At 43.2% G+C, this 19,392-nt stretch overlaps 2 long non-coding RNA genes across 2 annotated transcripts in view; one reads left to right on the top strand and one right to left on the bottom strand.

Moving 5' to 3' along the window:
• Positions 1 to 5,704: 5,704 nt before the first annotated feature.
• On the bottom strand, positions 5,705 to 18,861 carry LOC125467551 (uncharacterized). The gene is made up of 5 exons (XR_007250657.2): positions 18,744 to 18,861; positions 11,609 to 11,836; positions 10,557 to 10,628; positions 9,703 to 9,772; positions 5,705 to 8,442 (listed from the first exon to the last, which is right to left on the bottom strand). It is a non-coding gene; the product is annotated as an uncharacterized LOC125467551 (long non-coding RNA).
• Positions 14,780 to 19,392, top strand: part of LOC125467552 (uncharacterized) — a 136,645-nt gene continuing 132,032 nt past the window's right edge. The window contains exon 1 of the long non-coding RNA XR_007250658.1: positions 14,780 to 14,902. This is a non-coding gene — a long non-coding RNA (uncharacterized LOC125467552). The remainder of the gene's footprint in view (positions 14,903 to 19,392) is intronic.

Genomic DNA, 19,392 nt, shown 5'->3' with positions numbered 1-19,392 from the left:
CCCCTCTCCCCACTGCATTAGCTTTTATCCCGACAACTCTTGAATCCCTTACTGATTAGAAACATAACTATCTCAGTCTTTATACTTTTAATGACCCAGCTTTGGCAACCTTCTGTGGTAAAGAGTTCCACACATTCATCATGCTCTAAGAGAAGAAATCCCTCCTCACCTTAAATGGGTGAGTCCTTACTCAGATCCTATGCTTCCTAGTCTTAGACTCTCCTGCAAGGGGAAGCAACCTTTATCATACATATTTCAGTAAGGCCTCCTCTCATTCTTCTAAACTCCATTGAGTGCAGGCCCAAACTACTCAACTTCTCAGAAGAAAATCCCTCTGCACATTCATTACTTGCAGTGATTTGGTTTGAATATGATCATTTATTATATAAAGCAGCACTGCTCTTTAAACAGTTTGTCTATGACTATGCCAAACTTTCAAATTCTCCCCTTTTCCTTGGATCTATCACAAGTAAAACTAAGGGCTGACTCTTATGTTCTTTTAGGCAAGTCCAAGTTGGATCTAGGTTTTGAGAAGGATTCCCGCTGTGAGGCCTAGCGAGTTTTCTCACATATCTTGCCAAACTCCCCTCATTACCTACCTACCCTGTCCCTATAGTGTCCTCTCGTCTGATTCCAGCCCCAGCTTTCCCACATGTTATTCCTGGGACAACTCAACACCCAGCAGATATCCCAGCAGTTACCAGCAGCCACACCATCTTTAAAATGTCACTGCGCACCCAGGCAAGTCTGAGTTCTCAGACAGAATCCATGATGTTGGAGATGGGGAAGATGGCAGCACGAACCTGGAATTCCTGGTCGATGTGGTGGTGCAAAGGAGGGGTGTCCTCTTCCTGGGGGACTGGCAGTGGAGTGCATGCCACCAGACTCTGCCAGACTGGTCTGAAGTCGCCACCAGGTCAATGCCACCTCAGTGCTGCAGAGGACCGGCCAGCAGTGTAGTTAGAACATCGATGACCCTCGCTGCTCTGCAAAGTTCAGTGCCGCAGCCTCTTTCTCTCTCTGTCTCTCAGCTACCTCACACTCACTCTTATCACTGCTATCCCACCCATCTGCTACCAAGTGTCATGCTCTGTCACTCTCACTGATACATGCAACATCTTCCCTCACTCAATGTCACCTGCACCATCCCCAACACCACTAACCCTGCATGCCCTCTGTGCTGTTTTCTCACTACACTGGTGCCTCACCATGTTTCATCTACCTGCAACAGCATAAATGCAACCTCCATCCATCTCACTCAATCCCTCCTTTTCTCTCATTCCAGGAGAAAGCAGCTAAAAGCAGGGGCAGAGTGAGCCTGCATGGGTGGACAGGTACCCGCCAAGAGACTCCTCACCCCATAGAAGGAAGCAAGGTTATGTGTGCTGAGTATGAGCAGTCACAATGGATCTCTGAATTAGATTGAAATAAAGAGCATTAAACACCTAAAAATGCAAAAAAATAGATTGAAGTGAAAAAAAATCAATGAAGTAGAATTTTTAAAAAATCTCCTTTACATTGTGTATGCATGGTTTAAAAGAATGGAGGTGAGCAGCATTTAGCATTGTATTGTTGGTATCAGCAGACACTGTGGGGAGAGACTGCTGCCTCTCATTGGAGAAGCCTAGGAGGGTCTTGTTGAGAATCTGAGACATCTGTGTCCCACCAACGGAGTCATTACCATTCCTCTCACTCTCCCATTAATCCCGCTGTCAGTCTCACTGATTGCATACCATTTCTAACCACTTACCTTTTCTCTTTTGTTTCTTGCAGGTACCACGAAAGTCTCTACTACCTCCACAGTGACTTAGCACTCTCCCCGAGAAGCCATCTTCTCGGCATCTGAGGAGGAGAGCGCTGAGGCCTCCGAGGTAGCATTAGCAAGGCTGCCTCCTGTACCCGCTGCCAGGTTTAGTACTGGCAACTTGGTGCGAGTGTCAGGCTGAGACTGTTTGGGAGCACAGTCTGGTGAGCAGCTCATTATGCCAGTGAGGCCTGCCGAGGAAGAGACTCCCCAGGTCGCTGACACTCAAGTTTACTGTTAGAGACGAGGCACCTGCCCAACCGTAGGCAGAAGAGGGGTTGGCAATGAGGGACAACATCCACAAGGACAGGGAGAAACAGAAGCAGCCAACAGGCATCTGGGAGGCAATGGCCCCCATTGGTCAGTAACTGCAGTTGAGCAGTGAGTCATGCACTGGCTGTCTCCATGGACAGGTTGGCACTGCCACAGAGAGTCACGTGCCACACTCACAGGGTCTGGTGCAGAGATGCACACACCTAACATTTCTGCACCACAGCCACTGGTCCTCAGGACTGAAGGTACGGTGACAGGCAGATGGACGACTTGGTACACACTCCAGTAGCCCCTTCCTCACTCGGAGACAGGGCAGTGCCAAGGGGCACCTAGCGGAGGAGGAACCTCTCCTCTCAGGACACTCCAGAAGTGGCCAAGCCCTCCACCTCCAAGTCACCAACCTGTTGCCCCTCTCTGACCTTTGGACATTCACACTGAAGAGGGTTAACTTGCTTCTGGCATGAAGACCCTTGGCTCGAGGGCCCATTTCGATACAACACTCACCACACTCCCCACCGTGGACCACCAATAGGCTGCCTTACACCAGCTGCAGTGCAGAAGGAGAGGGAGGGAAAAAGAAAGCTTGTTGAGGGCACTTTGGTGGCATGGGTGACAACGTATAGGATTTTCATATTTGTGTAAATGCCATTGTTTTATGTCTGGTTGTTGTCTCTCTGGGTAGCCCAAAATGTCCTTGTTCCAGCCTTGTGCCAGTCCTACAGTATGGAGACAGGCACTTTGGCCCAATCTGGTCCATGTTGACTAAAATGTCCATCCACGCTAACCTCATTTCCCTGCACTTGGTCCATATCCTTCTGAACTTTCCCTTTCCATGTATTTATCCAAATGCCTTTTGAATGTTGTTAATTTAACTACTTCCGCTGGCAGCTCATTTCATGTGTGTACCACCCTCTGCGTAAAAAAGTTGCCCCTCAGATTCCCATGTATTCTTTCCCCTCTTACCTTAAACTGATGCCCTCTAGTCCTTGATTCCCCAACCCTGGGAAAAGACTGAGGTCGTTCACCCTATCTGTGCCTCTCATGATCTTATACACTTCTATAGGATCTCCTGTCAGTTTCTTTTGCCCTAAAGAGAAAAGTTCTAGCTTATCCAACATCTCCCTATAACTCAGGCCTTTGAGTCCTGGCAACATCCTTGTAAATTTCTTCTGCACTCTTTTCAGTTTAACAACATCCTTCCTATAGCAAGGTGACCAAAACTGAATGTAATACTTCAAGTGCAGCCTCGTCAACATCCTGTACAATTGCAACATAACTTCCCAACTTCTATACTCAATACCTCAACTGATGAAGGCCAGTGTGCCAAAAACCTTCTTCACTGTCCTATATACCTGTGACACTACTTTCACAGAACTGTGCACCTGAACCCCAAGGCCCCTCTGATCCACTACACTTCTTAAGGTCCCACTGTTCACCATGAAACTTCTATCTTGATTTGACTTTCCAAACTGCAACAACTCACACTCATCTACATTAAACTACATTTGCCATTGCTTGGCCCAATTCCCCAGTTGATCAAGATCCTGTTGCAATTTCTGACAACTTTCCTCACTGTCCACTGCCTTTTTCAGTGTTTTAGTATCATCTGCAAACTTACTAATCATACCTTGTACATTGTCATCCAAATCATTGATATAGATAACAAACAGCAAAGGGCCCAGCACCAACCCTTGAGGCACACCACTCGTCATAGGTCTCCAATCCAATAAACATCCTTCCACTATTACTCTCTGCTTCCTACCATCAAGCCAATTGTGTATCCAATTTTCCAGTTGTCCCTGGATTCCATGCAATCTAACCTTGCCGAGCAGCCTACCATGTGGAACCTTATCAAAGGCCTTACTGAAATCATTGATCATAGAATCCCTACAGTGTGGAAAGAAGGTCCTTTAGCCCACCAAGCCCACAAAGCACCCCCTATAACCCACCTAATCTACACATCCCTGAACACTCTGGGCAATTTAGCATGGCCAATGCACCTAACCTGCACATCTTGGGCTACGGGAGGAAACCAACGCAGACATGGGGAGAATGTGCAAACTGCACGCAGACAGTCACCCGAGGATGGAATGAACCTCTGTCCCGCGTGCTGTGAGCCAGCAATACTAACCACTGTGCCACTGTGCTGAATTCATATAGATGACGTATATTGCCCTGCCCTCATCAACCTTCACGGTCACTTCATCAAAGAGGCTATATGGCTGTGCTAATTTGCAAAGTAAAGCAAAACATGGATGATGTGAGTGAGAGAGCGCTATTAGAGCAAGTAAGCGGCCCTGAGATGCAGCCTAAGCCAAGCTATGAGCTGCGTCCCTGTCCATGCATACAAAGTGTCTCTGCTGCGGCCTTTCAATGCTAGATGCTGATGTGTCCTGCAATGCAAGTTTGTACTTCCAGAATGCCCTGCCAGTGTGTTGGAGAATTACCATGATAGTCATGAGGTGTTGGAATATGCTCAGTACCAATGTCTATGGATAGGGGGTGTCAGTGAGCAAAGTCCACCAAGCACCTGCTCTGGTTTCTGTGATAATAAAATGTGAGGCTGGATGAACACAGCAGGCCAAGCAGCATCTCAGGAGCACAAAAGCTGACGTTTCGGGCCTAGACCCTTCAAAAACGTCAGCTTTTGTGCTCCTGAGATGCTGCTTGGCCTGCTGTGTTCATCCAGCCTCACATTTTATTATCTTGGAATCTCCAGCATCTGCAGTTCCCATTATCTCTGCTCTGGTTTCTGTGTTGGGTTTTCCTGACATCCAAACTGTTTGACAAGGTTGGAAATAGGTGAGATGGGCAGTTAGCAAGGCATTTAATGAACAATAATCCTCTATAATTGGCAACTCCCTGCTGCCTCTGGGGGAAACTCACTGCTTCACTTATTAAAAGCATAAAAGATGGACTAAGATGTTCCTGACGTGGAGATAGGCTCCTTGTTCATTTTGCCACACATCTCTCCACATCCCATTTCACTGAGATCCTGATAAGATTTCAACCTCATTTGGGAATTATTTTAAAATGTGATAGTATACAGATAGATTTTTACTCAATATTCTACTAAAATATCAAGCCTGTTCAGTAACAATTTCAGATTGTCTTTGTCCTCATGTTCAGCATCCAGAAACATTTTGTATTCATTACTTTGGGGAACAGTCAGAGACACAGGCAATGTTCTGGGAGTCTGGGTTTCAATCCCACCATGACAAATGGTGGAATTTGAATTCAATAAAAAATAATCTGGAATTAACAGTCTAATGAGGACTGTGAATGCATTGTTGGGGAAAAACGTTTATGGTCTTTAGGGAGGGAGCTGCCATCCTTCCTTGGTGTAACCTACACGTGACTCCAAATCAACAGCCATGTGATTGACTGTTAACTGCCTTCTGGGCAATTAAAGATGGGTAATAAATGCTGGCCTAACCTCATCGTAAACGAACAAAAAATAATTTTCTTTATTCACACATGGTTTAGTGGATCAATTGTACATCTCTCTGTACTTACAGCCATTGCACATTTAAATGTCCTCTCTCAAAACTGATATACTTTTAGTTTCAAGTTCATTAATTTTGCCATTAATAATAGTTCCAACACTATCTGAATGACTGTGACCTCTTTAATAGCAATTGCCAGGTGACACACGGAAGCTTATTTCAAATGTTTATTCAAAACTGTTGGGCATTTTCATGAGGATGTGGTTTTTACAGCCACTAGATGGCTTTATCCAGTTTTAATGTATTATTGAACCTTGAATGCAGCAGAGGGAATTGGGAGGAGGCAGAAGGATTTCAGAATTGTCAATCCTGAAGCTCAGGAGGAAAGAAAGAAAAAAAGATTTGCAGGGCAGTGTACTTGTGGATCAGAGATTGACAGTTGTTTAGCAATTCTTCTAAATGAGGGATTGATAACAGTGAAATCGCAGGACCCAAATTAGGGGAAATAAAACAAATAAAAGAATTGATAACTCTATTAAAACAAGGGATTCCATACTGTCACCATTAAATATTCACAGATCAAAATTACAGCCATTACTTCTAGGCATTTGCTGGAGGTGCTGTTACTGAAGGAAATTTCAAACTTTCAAGTATTTTACAGTGTATCGATAAAATGAACTGTCTTTAAGGTTGGAAATGGTATCAGTAGAGAGTGGTTTTTATTGTTTAAAACTCATCATGTCTTTAAATTCCTGCTCTCTAGTGGAACAAATAATACACAGTACTGACCACAGTAATTGTCAACATTAGGTCAGAATGTACTGGGAAAATTACAGTGAGATTACTATATTAATCAAAAACCAACAAACTGCGGGCGCTGTAAATCAAGAACAAAAACAGAGATAGTAAGAAATGCCGATGCTGGAGTCAGAGATAACGCAGCATGGAGCTGGAGGAACATAGTAGGCCAGGCAGCATCAGAAAGCAGGAAAGCTGACGTTTCAGGCCAGGACCCTTCTTCAGAAATAGAGATTGCTGAAGCTCAGCAGATCTAGCAGCATCTGTGAAGAAAATCAGAGTTAATGTTTCGGGTCCAGTAACCTGAGAGTCTAGGCCCTAGAGCCTAACTCTCCTATGTCCTAGGCCCCTACCCCACACACCAGACCTTGTTATCACATCACCTGCCACTACACACTGCCTATTGTTAGTTACTAACAGTCCCCATTAACAACTATTCATCCTCTTTTGTCTGTCCAACTGCTCTTCTTCATCTTTGGGCTCTATCTTATCATTTACTCCCTACCCCATACCCCTCTGTATTTTCTGTATACAAACCAATATTTTCCCAGCCACCATCAGTTCTGAGGAAGGGTCACTGGACCCGAAACGTTAATGTAGCATCTGCTAATGGGAGCAGGGTGGTGCATTGAAATGGCAGGCAACATCCATGTACTGCTAGCAAGGAAGATCCTGAACTACCTGTTGCCTGCCATTTCAATGCACCACCTTGCTCCCTGGCCAGCATCTCTGTCTCTGGCTTGCTGCAATGTTCCAGTGAAGCCCAGCGCAAGCTGGAAGAACAACACCTCATTTTCCGCTTGGGGAACCTACAGCCCTCTGGACTCAATATTGAGTTCAATAATTTTAGGGGCTAAACTCTCCCATGTCCCAGCCCCCACCCCAAACACCAGGCCTTGTTATCACATAGCCTGCCGTTACACACCCCCTGTTGTTAGCCACTAACAGTCCTCATTAACAACTATTCACCCTCCCAGCGTGATCGTTAGCAACTCTTTTGTCCGTCCAACTGTCTTTCTCTCTCTTTGGGCTCCATCCTATTGTTTACTCCCTGCTCCACCCACCTCCCTATTTTTTGCATATGAACTGACGTTTTCTCAGCCACCATCAGTCCTGAGGAAGGGTCACCGGACCAAAATGTTAACTCTGTTTTCTCCTTCACAGATGCTGCTAGACCTGCTGAGCTTTTCCAGCAACCTTGTTTTCATTCAGGACTTTAATACTTAATGGTAAGGTCTGGGGAGTGTTGCTGAACAAAGAGACCTTGGAGTGCAGGTTCACAGTTCCATGAAAGTGGAATCGCAGGTAAATAGGATCATGAGGAAGGTGTTTGGTGCAGTTGCCTTTATTGGTCGTTGAGTATAGGAGTTGGGGGTCATGTTGCAGCTGTACATGGCATTGATTAGGCCACTTTTGGAATTCTTCATGCGATTCTCGCTGCTATAGGAAAGATGTTGTGAACCTTGAAAGGGTTCAGAAAAGATTTACAAGGATGTTGCCAGGTTTGAGCTACAGGAAGAGGCTGAATAGGCCGGGGCTATTTTCCCTGGAGTCGGAGACTGATGGGTGACCTTTTGGATGTTTATAAAATCATGAAGGGCATGGTTACGGTAAATAGAGAAGGCCTTTTCCCTGGGGTGGGGAAGTCCAAAACTAGAGAGCATAGGTTTAACTTGAGAAAGGACATTTCAAAAGGGACCAAAGGGGCAATGTTTTCATTTTGAGGGTGGTGCGTGTATGCAATGAGGTGCCAGAGGAAGTCGTGGAGGCGGGTACAATTATAACACTTAAAAAACATCTGGATGGATATGTGAATAGGAAGGGTTCCGAGGGATATTGGCCAAATGCTGGAAAATGGGACTAGATTTATATGGGATATCTGGTCGGCATGGACGACTTGGGCCGAAGGGTGTGTTTCTGCGCTGTACATCTCTACAGCTCTATGTAAATGCTGTTTCGAATATTATTTTATATATTCTCAACATTAATATTTCTTCTCAGGAGCTAGCAAATATCGACTATGGATTTATATAAATCCTGATAATTGCAGGCTGCACGCTATTTGGGGTTAGATAGGAATTGAATGAGCTGGACGTCATGATTCTTCTGGTTCTTTGGATTCTGTAAAACAGAGAGGGAAACAAGATAATGTTTAAGATCAATGACCTTTCAACAAAGTCCATATTACCTGAGAAAGTGTAGAAAGATTTTCAAGGATTTTGGTTTGACCCTTACACAGATATAAAGTAAACCATAATGGTCCCAAGTTAGATCCACCAGCACTGTGGTGTGAAGTGAGAATTATATCATCTCATATTCTCAAATCACTCACAGTGTGGCTTTTCTGTGGATTGTGCTCCGTCCCTGAGGGAAGTCAAATCATAATTGCTTTTGTCCAGGCCCAGATTTTTCTTTTTGCAGTAGCTGCCCTATAGCTCGTTCTGCAGATAACTCTCATTTCTTCATCAACAGAGACATCCTACTTGCCAAAGCAACAGGGAATATTGTTGCAGCAATTTACACTCGCTCAGACTTCAGTCTTCAATTCCATTGCTAGGTCAAAGAAGGCAGCATTTTCATCTTTCATCCTGCAGACTTTTGCAATCATTGCAACTTTATTTTGAGCTGCATCTGTCTCAACCCGATAATTGCTTGGCTTCCCTGATGTGGGAGCTGCAATAACTGAACCTATTATGACTAGTTTGGAAAATTTGGGATGGGCTGCCACACGGAAATAATTTGTCCCACTGAGTGAGGAGTTTGAGCAGAAGGTGTTTTTGGCTATTCACCTTCTACCACAGAATATAGAAAAGTTCAGCACCAGAATGGACCCTTTCGCCCACAATGTTGTGCTGAACATGATGCCAAATTAAACTAATCACTTCTGCCCGTCCTTGGTCCATATCCCTCCATTCCTTCCATATTCATGTGCTTAACTAAAAGCCCCTTAAATGCCCCTAGCCTATATACCTCCAACACCATCCCTGGCAGCGCAATCCAGATACCTACCATTCTCTGTTTAAAAATCACTCCCCTCACAGCTCCTTTGAATCTAACCCTTCTCATCTTAAATGCATGTCCCCTACTATTAGACATTACAAATAGGCGTCTGATCATTTTATAAACTTCTTTCAAGTCTTCCCTCAGCTTCCACTGCTCCAGAGAAAACAACCTGAGTTTTTCTAGCCTTTCCTTAGCTCATACTTTGTAATTCAGGCAGTATCCTGGTAAACCTCTTCTGCGCCCTAAAACCCATCTGCATCACTGGGAATAGTACTTAACCACTGGCCGTCCATTTTTGCAGTTTACTTCAATCTTTGGTATTGAGACAAGATAATCTAGTTTCCATTGGTAGTGAATACAAATTGGTATACTACTTACTACAAGGATATGTTCGGCAGTTGGACTCTTGCAGCGTAGTGTTAGTGTCCCTACCTCTGAGCCGGGAGGCCTAGATTCAAGTATGTAATAACATCTCTGAGTAAGTTGATGAGAAACTATCAACATTGCATTGTTATCAGGAACGAAAACAGAAGTTGCCGGAAAAGCTCAGCAGGTCTAGCAGCATCTGTGGAGAAGAAAACAAAGTTAATGTTTCGGGTCTGGTTTTGAGGAAGGGTCGCCGGACCCAAAAGGTTAACTTTGTTTTCTCCTCCACAGATGCTGCCAGACCTGCTGAGCTTTTCCAGCAACTTTGTTTTTGTTCCTGATTTACAGCATCCACAGTTCTTTTGGTTTTTATTTGCATTGTTTTCAATACAAAAATTTACAGTACCGGGGTCAAGCTCATTACAGTAATGGCCACATTTCCTGTTCATTTAAATCAGTTAGTAGCAAGGTGAAAATTCTATCCTAGTCCCTTCCACAAAGCACTGCTGTGAGAGAGGGAAGACAGTGGAAATTGGGAAAAGAAACTGCACAAATGCTGGATCCAATACTCTCTCTGAGTTGGGGCAACAACAACATAACCAATTTAACATAATTGTAACCATTAAGAATATGGTTCAGAGTATTTGAAATATGTAGCAACAAAATTGACAAATGATAAAAAGCATATTTATTGATCAGGGGTATATGGCTTGATTCTGAAGCCCTGAATACAAATGATGGGGATATCATTTAATTTCATTTACTTTGGTATTTTTATAGAGACTTGCCATTTCTTCAGGGGCACAAATCAGGAAGAAATTGGGAATTTAAAAAATTCTGCGATAGTACGAGAAAGTGGAATTGACCTGGAAAAATGACCTCTTCTGTCCCAGTAAAAGTCTTCATGTTGATCCTTTGTGATTGATTTATGCCAGCTTCTATTTATAGATATAAGGGAGAAGTCAATATGATGATCACAGTTTTGTCATGACAATAAAAAGGCATTCCTTCCCCAGATAAATGATGCTCAGTGATTACAATACTGAATTAAAATTAGTGCTGGTTGGATCTAATTTAGCAGCCTGATTAGTAACAGCCCACAGGACAGAACCCATTAAACGTGAAATAGAAGAGGGAAAGAATCAGGACACCTTCATGTTGCTTATCAGAGAAATATAAGGACTAATCCTGTGGAATTTTTTAAGAAAATGAGCAAAAACAATTGTCATGGAAGGAAAGAAATGCTCTGAGCTAAGATTTGCAAATTACCCTCAGGGTCACAATTCTTGGTGCTAACCCTTTCTGGTTCCAGGGAAAGAGGAGGCTCCTTTCAAGCTCCTTGTTACATTTGGAGAGCCCACTCCCAGCCCAAAGTATTTTGAACGGTTGTTTTCCTTTCCACTGTCCAGTCAATCTTAACACTCACCTACATCACCTCCACAGGACCTGACCTGTCCTAGTGAAACCTCACAGTTCCCTCAAGCCTGGGTCCATCTTAACTCTCACAATTCCGCAGTCCCAAAGCATGGTCGATGCCAAACAAGTTCTATTTTCGAAGGGTCATTACATTTGTATATAGGAAATACATCAACCAATTTGTGCACAGCCAGCTCAAACAGCAAAGAAATAAATCACAAGGTATTCTATTTTGGTGATTTCCTTTGTGATATATATATCTGTCAAGAAAATAGGACAATTATATAGCTGGAGGTGATGGCCTAATCTTATTACCTCTGGACTGTTAATCCAGGGCCCCAGATAATGTTCTGGGGACTTGTGTTCAAATCCCATCATGGTAGGTAGTGGAATTTCAATCCAATTTGAAAAAAAAAACATGAATTAATAGTATAATGATGATTGTTAGGAAAAAGCCACCCAGTTCACCATGTCCTTCAGTTAAGGAAACCGTCGTCCTTACCTGGTCTAGACTACATTTGACTCCAGATCCACAGCAATACGGTTGACTCTTAACTGCCCCCTGGGAAATTAGAGATCGGCAACAAATGTTGCCTAGCCAGCTACACCCTCACCCAAGAGAGAAAAAACTCCTCTACTATTCTTCTATTAGTGCCACAGGATCATTCAGCTCCATCTGAGAGAGTGGCTGGGCCATTGGTTCATCCGAATTAAAGCATCTCCAGCAGCCCTGCATTAAAGGAAAGATCACAACTACTATCAAAAGCTAATGACCTGTTTTCTCATCCTGCACCTTTTCCATTTCTTGAGTGAATTCATGTGTAGGTGTGAAGGGCAGCAGGAGTCAATTCTCGCTCTGTCACTGAATGAGTTGGAGGATATTCAGCTGATTATGGGATAGAGGCAAACATCATCCAAACAACCCCTTGCCCACCTGCAGAATCATTGCTGCTGCCAGTTAAAAGTGGCACTCAACATGTGTGAATATTAAATTACATCTAAGGGGTCAGAGCTGTTCCAAAATTACATCTGTTGCAAACCAATCAATCAGAACTTTATATTCTTGTTTTGCTTATTTACTTTCCCCCCTGGTTATCTTGAGCTGGTGGGGCTGAGACCTCAGAACGTGCTTCTCTGCAGAAGAGCTAATTTTTCACCAACAGCAAACATCAACAGATTACAGATTGGCGATCTGACTGAATCTTCTCTCAGTGCATGTCTGCAACATACAGGAATGTCTATGCCACAAGTCTAAATGTCAGAAATGCAATAAACTGCTGGTGCCTCTTGTAAATGTCTGTTGGCATCTGAAAGACTTTCCTGATTGCTAACCAATTAATAGAATTGTGTGTTTTCAGTCAGAGGCTTATGAGTTTGAGTCCAACTCCAAAGATTTGTAAATATTCATCCAGGCCAATTTTTAGGCAGCATCTGTACAGAGACTAGAACACTCAACTGGAGCAGAATAAAATACTGCGGCTACAGGAGCGAGTCAGAGGCTCAGAATTCAGAGCTGACTACCTTCCGCCCCCACTGACTTCCGAAAGCCATCCACGAACAAAGAGGCACAAGTCAGGAGTGTGAAGGAGTATTCCCCACTTGCGTGAACAAATGCACAAAACACAAAAAGTTTGAAGCCATTCAGGATACAGCAGACTGCATTTGACATTCACTCCCTTCATCACTGATGCACAGTTGCTGCAGTGAACACAAACTACAAGACACACTGCAACAGCTCACTTTGACAGCTCTTTCCAAATCCCCAGCTTTGCCATCTAGAAAATTAAAGGTAGCAGATATGTGGGAACACTACCCCTTGCAAGTTTCCCCCAAGCCACACACCATCTTGACTTGGAAATATATTGCTATCGTCACTGGCTCATGATCCAGCTATTACACCCCAGCGACATTAAGAATGTATCCCACATCACATGTACTGCAGCAGTTCACCACAACCTTCTCCAGGTCAATTTGGGAGGGGCAATAAATGCTGGCCTAGCCAGTGACACTATGATCCCGTTTTAAAAAAACTATCAGGACTTCTTCAAGCAGCACGGGCTAATGCATGCATCCTCTACATAGTTGCTGATCTTCTTATTTTCTGATTTTTACCAACAGTGGTTTATTGCATTTTACTTGCATGATCTTTTCAGTTTGTCATGGTGTTTATTATGCTCAGCTCAGCAAGCAATTTATTGCCATCCCATGTGTGGTTTAAATCGACGAAGGCTGGTTTATGTGATACGTGCTGATTTCATGAGATTAACGCAGACATCTCAGAAATGTGGCGAAATGGAGCTGGTGTGAGGACTCAAATCTCAGCGGATGGTTTTGATGAAATGGTATAAGGTACACATTAGGACTGGAAATGTGCAGAAGTGCAACACTGACGTGTAATGTGCAGTGCAGCTGATATTCCCAACTTGCCTATGAGGTGTACTCATTCTTCAAATTAACATGATTAATGGCATCCATCCCCTCATAAATCACCCTTTACTTTGTATTAGCTAATTTATAATGATGCTTATGTATTTAGAAGATGGAGTCCACATTGTGTGCTTTCTGTAACGTCATTCCACATCAAAAGACTTTCATGTGTAATCTATTTCATTAAGAAAATGTTTAAAACATTATTGCTGAGCAAAAAACACATTTGTTCAAAGATTTTCAACATGCACTCAATACACAAAAAATACTAAATAGAGCGGAAAACAACATTTAGCAACATTTCTACCGAATGGGAAGACAATGGCCATTGGATTGCAACTAGACCCTTCAGAGGTGTTGCTATGGAGATGGCACAGGTTAATGATTGTTTCTATTTGTTAATGGGATGTGGGCATCCTGCATTTATTGCCCTCAAAAAGACGATGCTGAGCTATCTCTTTAAACTGTTGGGGAATCAGTTACTCTGTGTAAGGCAGTGCATGAAAAAATAGCTAAGTTTTCTTTGATTAAAGATAACTCTACCGCCTCTCTCCACAGATGCTGCCAGGCCTGCTGAGTTTCTACAGCAATTTCTGCTTTTGTTTATGATTTCCGGCATCTGCAGGTCTTTGTTGTATTGTACATAGGTTTTCTTTATTTTGGAAGTCAAGCATCTTATCTGATTCTTGTAAGTTAGTTTGACAAAATTATTTGGATCTTGATGTTGTTTAATGTATTCATTGTTTTGTTTAAGAATTCAGAACATCTAGCTGTTATCTTGCAGGAGAATGTGGGATCTTGCTGTGTGAAAATTGAATGCCAAATTTCCAATGTCACTATAGTCACTACTTTGCACTTCTTTGAGTGTAGAGTGCTTTGGCATATCCTGTGGGCACTTTTTAAATGTAACTTGCCTTCTTCATAAAAACACCTCCTTCTGAGTTTAGATAATTTGATGCAGACGAGAGATATTTAAACCTATTTCTATAAAGGAAAATTATGCAATGTGAAAACAAAGCTCAAGAGATTAGACACGTCATTGAATTTATAACCAAGCATCATGCTTTTTACAAACTGCTAAAAGATCCTGTGTATGTTCTCTATAAGACCTGCTGTTACAGCCCGTGACATTTCACTGTCCTTTTAACTGTGATGCAAATAAACATATTGCAATACACGCATCGTCCAGTGGGACTTGCATATGATCTAGAATATTATTTTTTCATGCAGCAAGATGTATTGCTAAGTCCTCGTGAGATTAGTTGGTGATATCTCCCTCCCCACCATGCTATTTCCTGTGAAAGATCTGCTTCAGCAATAAATGTGTGAGCCCTGGTGACGTACTTTCTCTTAAATTGAATAAAAATTGGTGAGTACAATAACTGATTCAAATTTTAGGCTAAATTTGAACAGATACATTTTGTACCTTCAACAACATTTCAAAACTTGCATTTACAAAGCTCTTTAACATAGATCCATCCTTCATTATTATGTTCAGCATATTATTGCAAGAGGATGACATAAAGGGTTCAGAAAAGATTTACGAGGATGTTGCCAGGATTGAAGGTTTGAGTTATAGACAGTCCTGAACAGGCTGGGTCTGTTTTCCCTGGAGCGCTAGAGGCTGAGGGGGGATCTTATAGACGCTTATAAAATCATGAGGGGCATGGTTCGGGTAAATAGCCAAAGTCTTTTCCCTGGGGTTCGGGAGTCCAAAGCTAGAGGACATAGGTTTAAGGTGAGAGGGGAAAGATAATAAAAGGGGTGCCTTTTTCACGCAGAGGGTGGTGTGTGTGTGTGATGAGCTGCCAGAGGAAGTGGTTCAGGCTGGTACAATTACAACATTTAACAGGCATCTGGATGGATATATGAATAAGAAGCGTTTAGAGGGATATGGGCCAAATACTGGCAAATGGGATTAGATTAATATGGGATATCTGGTCGGCATGGCTGAGTTGAACCACAGGATCAGTTTCCATGCTGTATATCTCAATGACTCAATGAAGTTCCAACCCTTTGGAACAGAGTCAGTTTTTATTATGCAATTAGTGACCAGCCTGAGTCTGATTAAAACGGTATTAATGTGAATCACGAATGAAGGTATAGATTGGGAACCGTGTTGTCACAATGCTAAAGTTGCTCTTTTTGCTCCTCATTCTACCTCTTCTGAATTTCCATCTCTCTCCACTGCTTAAATTGAAACAGAAAGTGCTGGGGAAATTCAGCAAGTCTGGTAGCAACTGTGGAAAGAGAAACAGCATTAGCATTTCAGCTTAATATGACTCTTCTATTGGAAGTGAAGGGATCTGGAGGTGATGGTTTTGATGCTATTGACAAGGAAGAAGTAAAAATGATGTCAAAGGTGGCAGAGCAAAAGGCAAAGGGAGTGTTGATGGAAGGAAAGGAGGGATTTGAATATAGAAAATGTATTAATGGTAGGTGTAAATAGCAGAAACATTTGCTGAGAGAAAAGCCATACAGCAAGATATGGTTGGGTGTACAGTTGTAATCAAAATGGAGGACAGTGCTCATGCTTTGAAGTTTTTGAACTCAATGTTGAATTTTGAGGACTATTAAGTGTTAACTCTGTTTCTCTTTAGCATCTTGCTGCTTTCTGTCTCTGCATAAAAAGCAGACAGCTCCATGCGCATGGTTTTATGGATCATTCCATGATGACTAGGGACTCATTGACAAACTCTCACACAGAGCAATGATAGTGACATATTTAAAGGGACCTTGCTGCTGTATAACTGCAACAAGCCATATAGGGAATGAAGCAGGGGTGGGTTTTGAGGACAGGTGAGGGAGGGGCGACTAGGTGAGATGGAAGGATGGGGTAAGGGTGGGCGAGGACATGAGGGAAGTTGTGGGACATGTGACTGGGAAGTGTGAGGGTGTGAGGGTAGGGCTAGGGTGTAAGGTGGAGTGAAGTGAAAGGGAGGGGTGAGAGTGTGAGGGAGGGATGAGGGTGTGAAGGAGATGGAAATGATGTACAGGAAATGTTGGATGTTATTTTCTGAATGGATGTGTTCCTCCTGACAGCTAATAAAATTATGTGATTCAGGTTATGATGCTCAGTGTTTGAAAACGTACCATTCAGTTTACTTCTTAAAAAGGCCAATGTCTCCTTTAAAAGATTCTGAAATCTTTTGTGGAAAACATGGGCATTTGAAACTTGTATCTTTAAAAGGTTTTTTTCTAACAAATGTTGAAATCAGGAGGAAACAGGTTTTGGGTTTTTATCTGCAGCTTTTCTCCCTACACTGGGTCCTCTGGCCAAGTATCTCTGGCAAATCCAGCACCAGGGCTGGGGTTGGCATAGTGGAGAGTGAGAAGAGAATGCGGGGATCGAGGGGAAATGGAAAGAATAGAAAGCATTGCAGAGAATGAGGACAGGGCCTTTGCAGGAGAGGCTCAATGGGGAGGGTCGGGGCACTATGTGATTGGGGCGATCATGGGATTGGGGTGTTTTGGGTGGCACACCGCCAGGGACCCGGGTTTGATTCCACTCTTGAGTGACTCCTTCTGTGGAGTTTGCACATTCTCCCCATGTCTGTGTGGGTTTCCTTCAGATGCTCCCGTTTTCTCCCACAGTCCAAAGATGAACAGGTTAGGGTGGATTGGCTGTGCTAAATTATCCACAGTGTCTAGGGATGTGTAGGTTAGGTGAATTAAATATTGGAAATGCAGGGTTACAGGGACAGGGTAGGGGTGTGGATCTGGTTGGGATGCTCTTTGGAGGGTAGGTATGGACTCAATGGGCCAAATAGCCTGCCTACACACTTGAGAGATTCTATGAGGGGTTTGGGGCATCGAGGTGAATGGTGTTCTGGAGGGTTTGGGATATTGAGAGCTTTGGGGAGAGGGGTTCAGAGGATAGGTGCACATGGGGAATAAGGGCTTTGCAGGAGAGGGTCTTGACATCCGTCGCAATGGAGGATAGGGTTATTGCAGGAGGAGGGAACAGGAAACTTCACTTCCACTGAGACAGATAGAGGGATAGAGACCAAGTGAGAGATACAGACAGCTAACAGAGAGACAGAAAAATTGAGGGAGAGGTAGAAAGATGGAGAAAGGTAAATAGAAATATGTGGTGGAAAGAGAGACAGAGCCATTCCTAGTAAGGTTGAGACAGGGGCATGGAAAGGATAAAATGACAGACAAATGCCTAGACTAGAAAGATGGAGATAAAATACAGGAAATGTTGGATTTTATTATGAGAGAGAAGCAGACAGTTTAAGTACACAGCAGAAAGGAAACCCTAACGGAGCAGGCAGGAGGAATGGACGTTCAAAAACATGAGTAGTCACACATAGCCAAAACATTGGTTAATCAGAGTACAGCATATAACACAACTTTGAACGTAGAGATATTTTTGCGAGTAGCAGCTTGATACAGGTGTTTAGGATAAATGATCACACTGGCTTTACATCACTTAACACGGTACTATGCGAAGTTATTACAAAAAAATCTTTGACATTTGAAGTCTGGCCTTGGGGTGTTTGACAGTCGGAGCGATGTTTCTGGGCTGTGAAGAGTTAACCATCCTGGACGCGGAGGTGGCTCTGGAGAGGTTTTGGGAGCACTGCAGCATTTTGCTGATCTAATGCAGATAAAATGCGGATCCGCGCTGGCCAGCTCTGCAGGGGGAGGCTGCAAATAAACAGTAGTCATCTCTGCAAAGCCCAATCCACCAGCAGCTCTAACACTTACCCTCATCTCCCCCACCCACCTTGCTTTCTCTCCCTCTTTCACTGTCTCCCTCTCTCATTATCTATTCATCCCTCTCTTTGACCACGTCTTTCACGCTTATTTTGTATCTCTTCCTCCCTTGTGTTCTGTCTCAACCTCTGTCCCTCTCTCTCCATTCTCCCTTCCCTTCTCTCCCCTCCCCCGCCCACTTACTCATTCTGTCTCCCTTCGTGTTCTTTCTCTCTCTCACCTTCCTCTCACCATCTTCCCCTACCCTCTCTATCCTTTCTGTCCTCCTCTCTGGCCTTGCTCATTCACTTTCTCACCCTCTCACTTTGCACAAACTTGACTTTTTCAAGGTCTGCTGCAGTTTGCTACCCTCCCACGGTTTTATGATAGCATTGTGAATTAAACAAAGGGAAAGCTCACCGCTCAGCTGATATTCAACTCAAACATCCACGGAAATGGATTTAACCTTTTCAGATCTAAGATTTATATAGATGCTAGTGCCAACTCACCAAGTATTTTATAGATCTGCAGTATAATCAATCCCTGCTTCTTGACGATGTGCCTGACTGCAAGACTGTGTGACTGAGTTGTGTGCCTGGTCATATCCAGATAACATACGAAAATCCAGGATGTGTACAACACTTGATCCCAAGTAAACCAAGTGCCAGTCCAAGTTTAGAGAGTCAGTTTTAATATATTTTTATTTGCAAATCACTGCAAAGATTTGATTATTTCTGAACGAGTGCAGTAATTTCAGTGAAAGCTATGTACTTATCTCTCTTGAACTAAGCAAATTTACTTAAAACTATTGACAACCCTGTTGTGAAAATCGCAATGTTCTGTTCGATGTCGTTTGTTTATTTTAAAGTTCCCCAAGAACATTGTGATCCATGTGAATGAATGAATGAATAAATGACGAATTTTTTGTCGCAGTGAAAAATACAGCAAAGAGCTTCAACAGTCGCCACAATCCAGTGCCCATTCATTGCCCACTTGCCCCAGTCGGGACAATGTGCTCAGGTCGCAGTGCAATTCTCTAGCGTAGGCAATAGGTCAAGTTGAGGGCACCTTGGAGTCACTGGCTTCTTCTGTGCTGTCCTTTTCCAGACTGCGGGGAGACAGGCTCTGAGACAGCCTGGTTCCTGCCCCATCGCTCAA

The sequence above is a fragment of the Stegostoma tigrinum genome, chromosome 37, assembly GCF_030684315.1.
Source record: "Stegostoma tigrinum isolate sSteTig4 chromosome 37, sSteTig4.hap1, whole genome shotgun sequence".
Lineage (NCBI taxonomy): Eukaryota > Metazoa > Chordata > Chondrichthyes > Orectolobiformes > Stegostomatidae > Stegostoma > Stegostoma tigrinum.
Note: the sequence above shows the minus strand (reverse complement) of the source record. Positions and strands in the feature narration are given on the sequence as shown.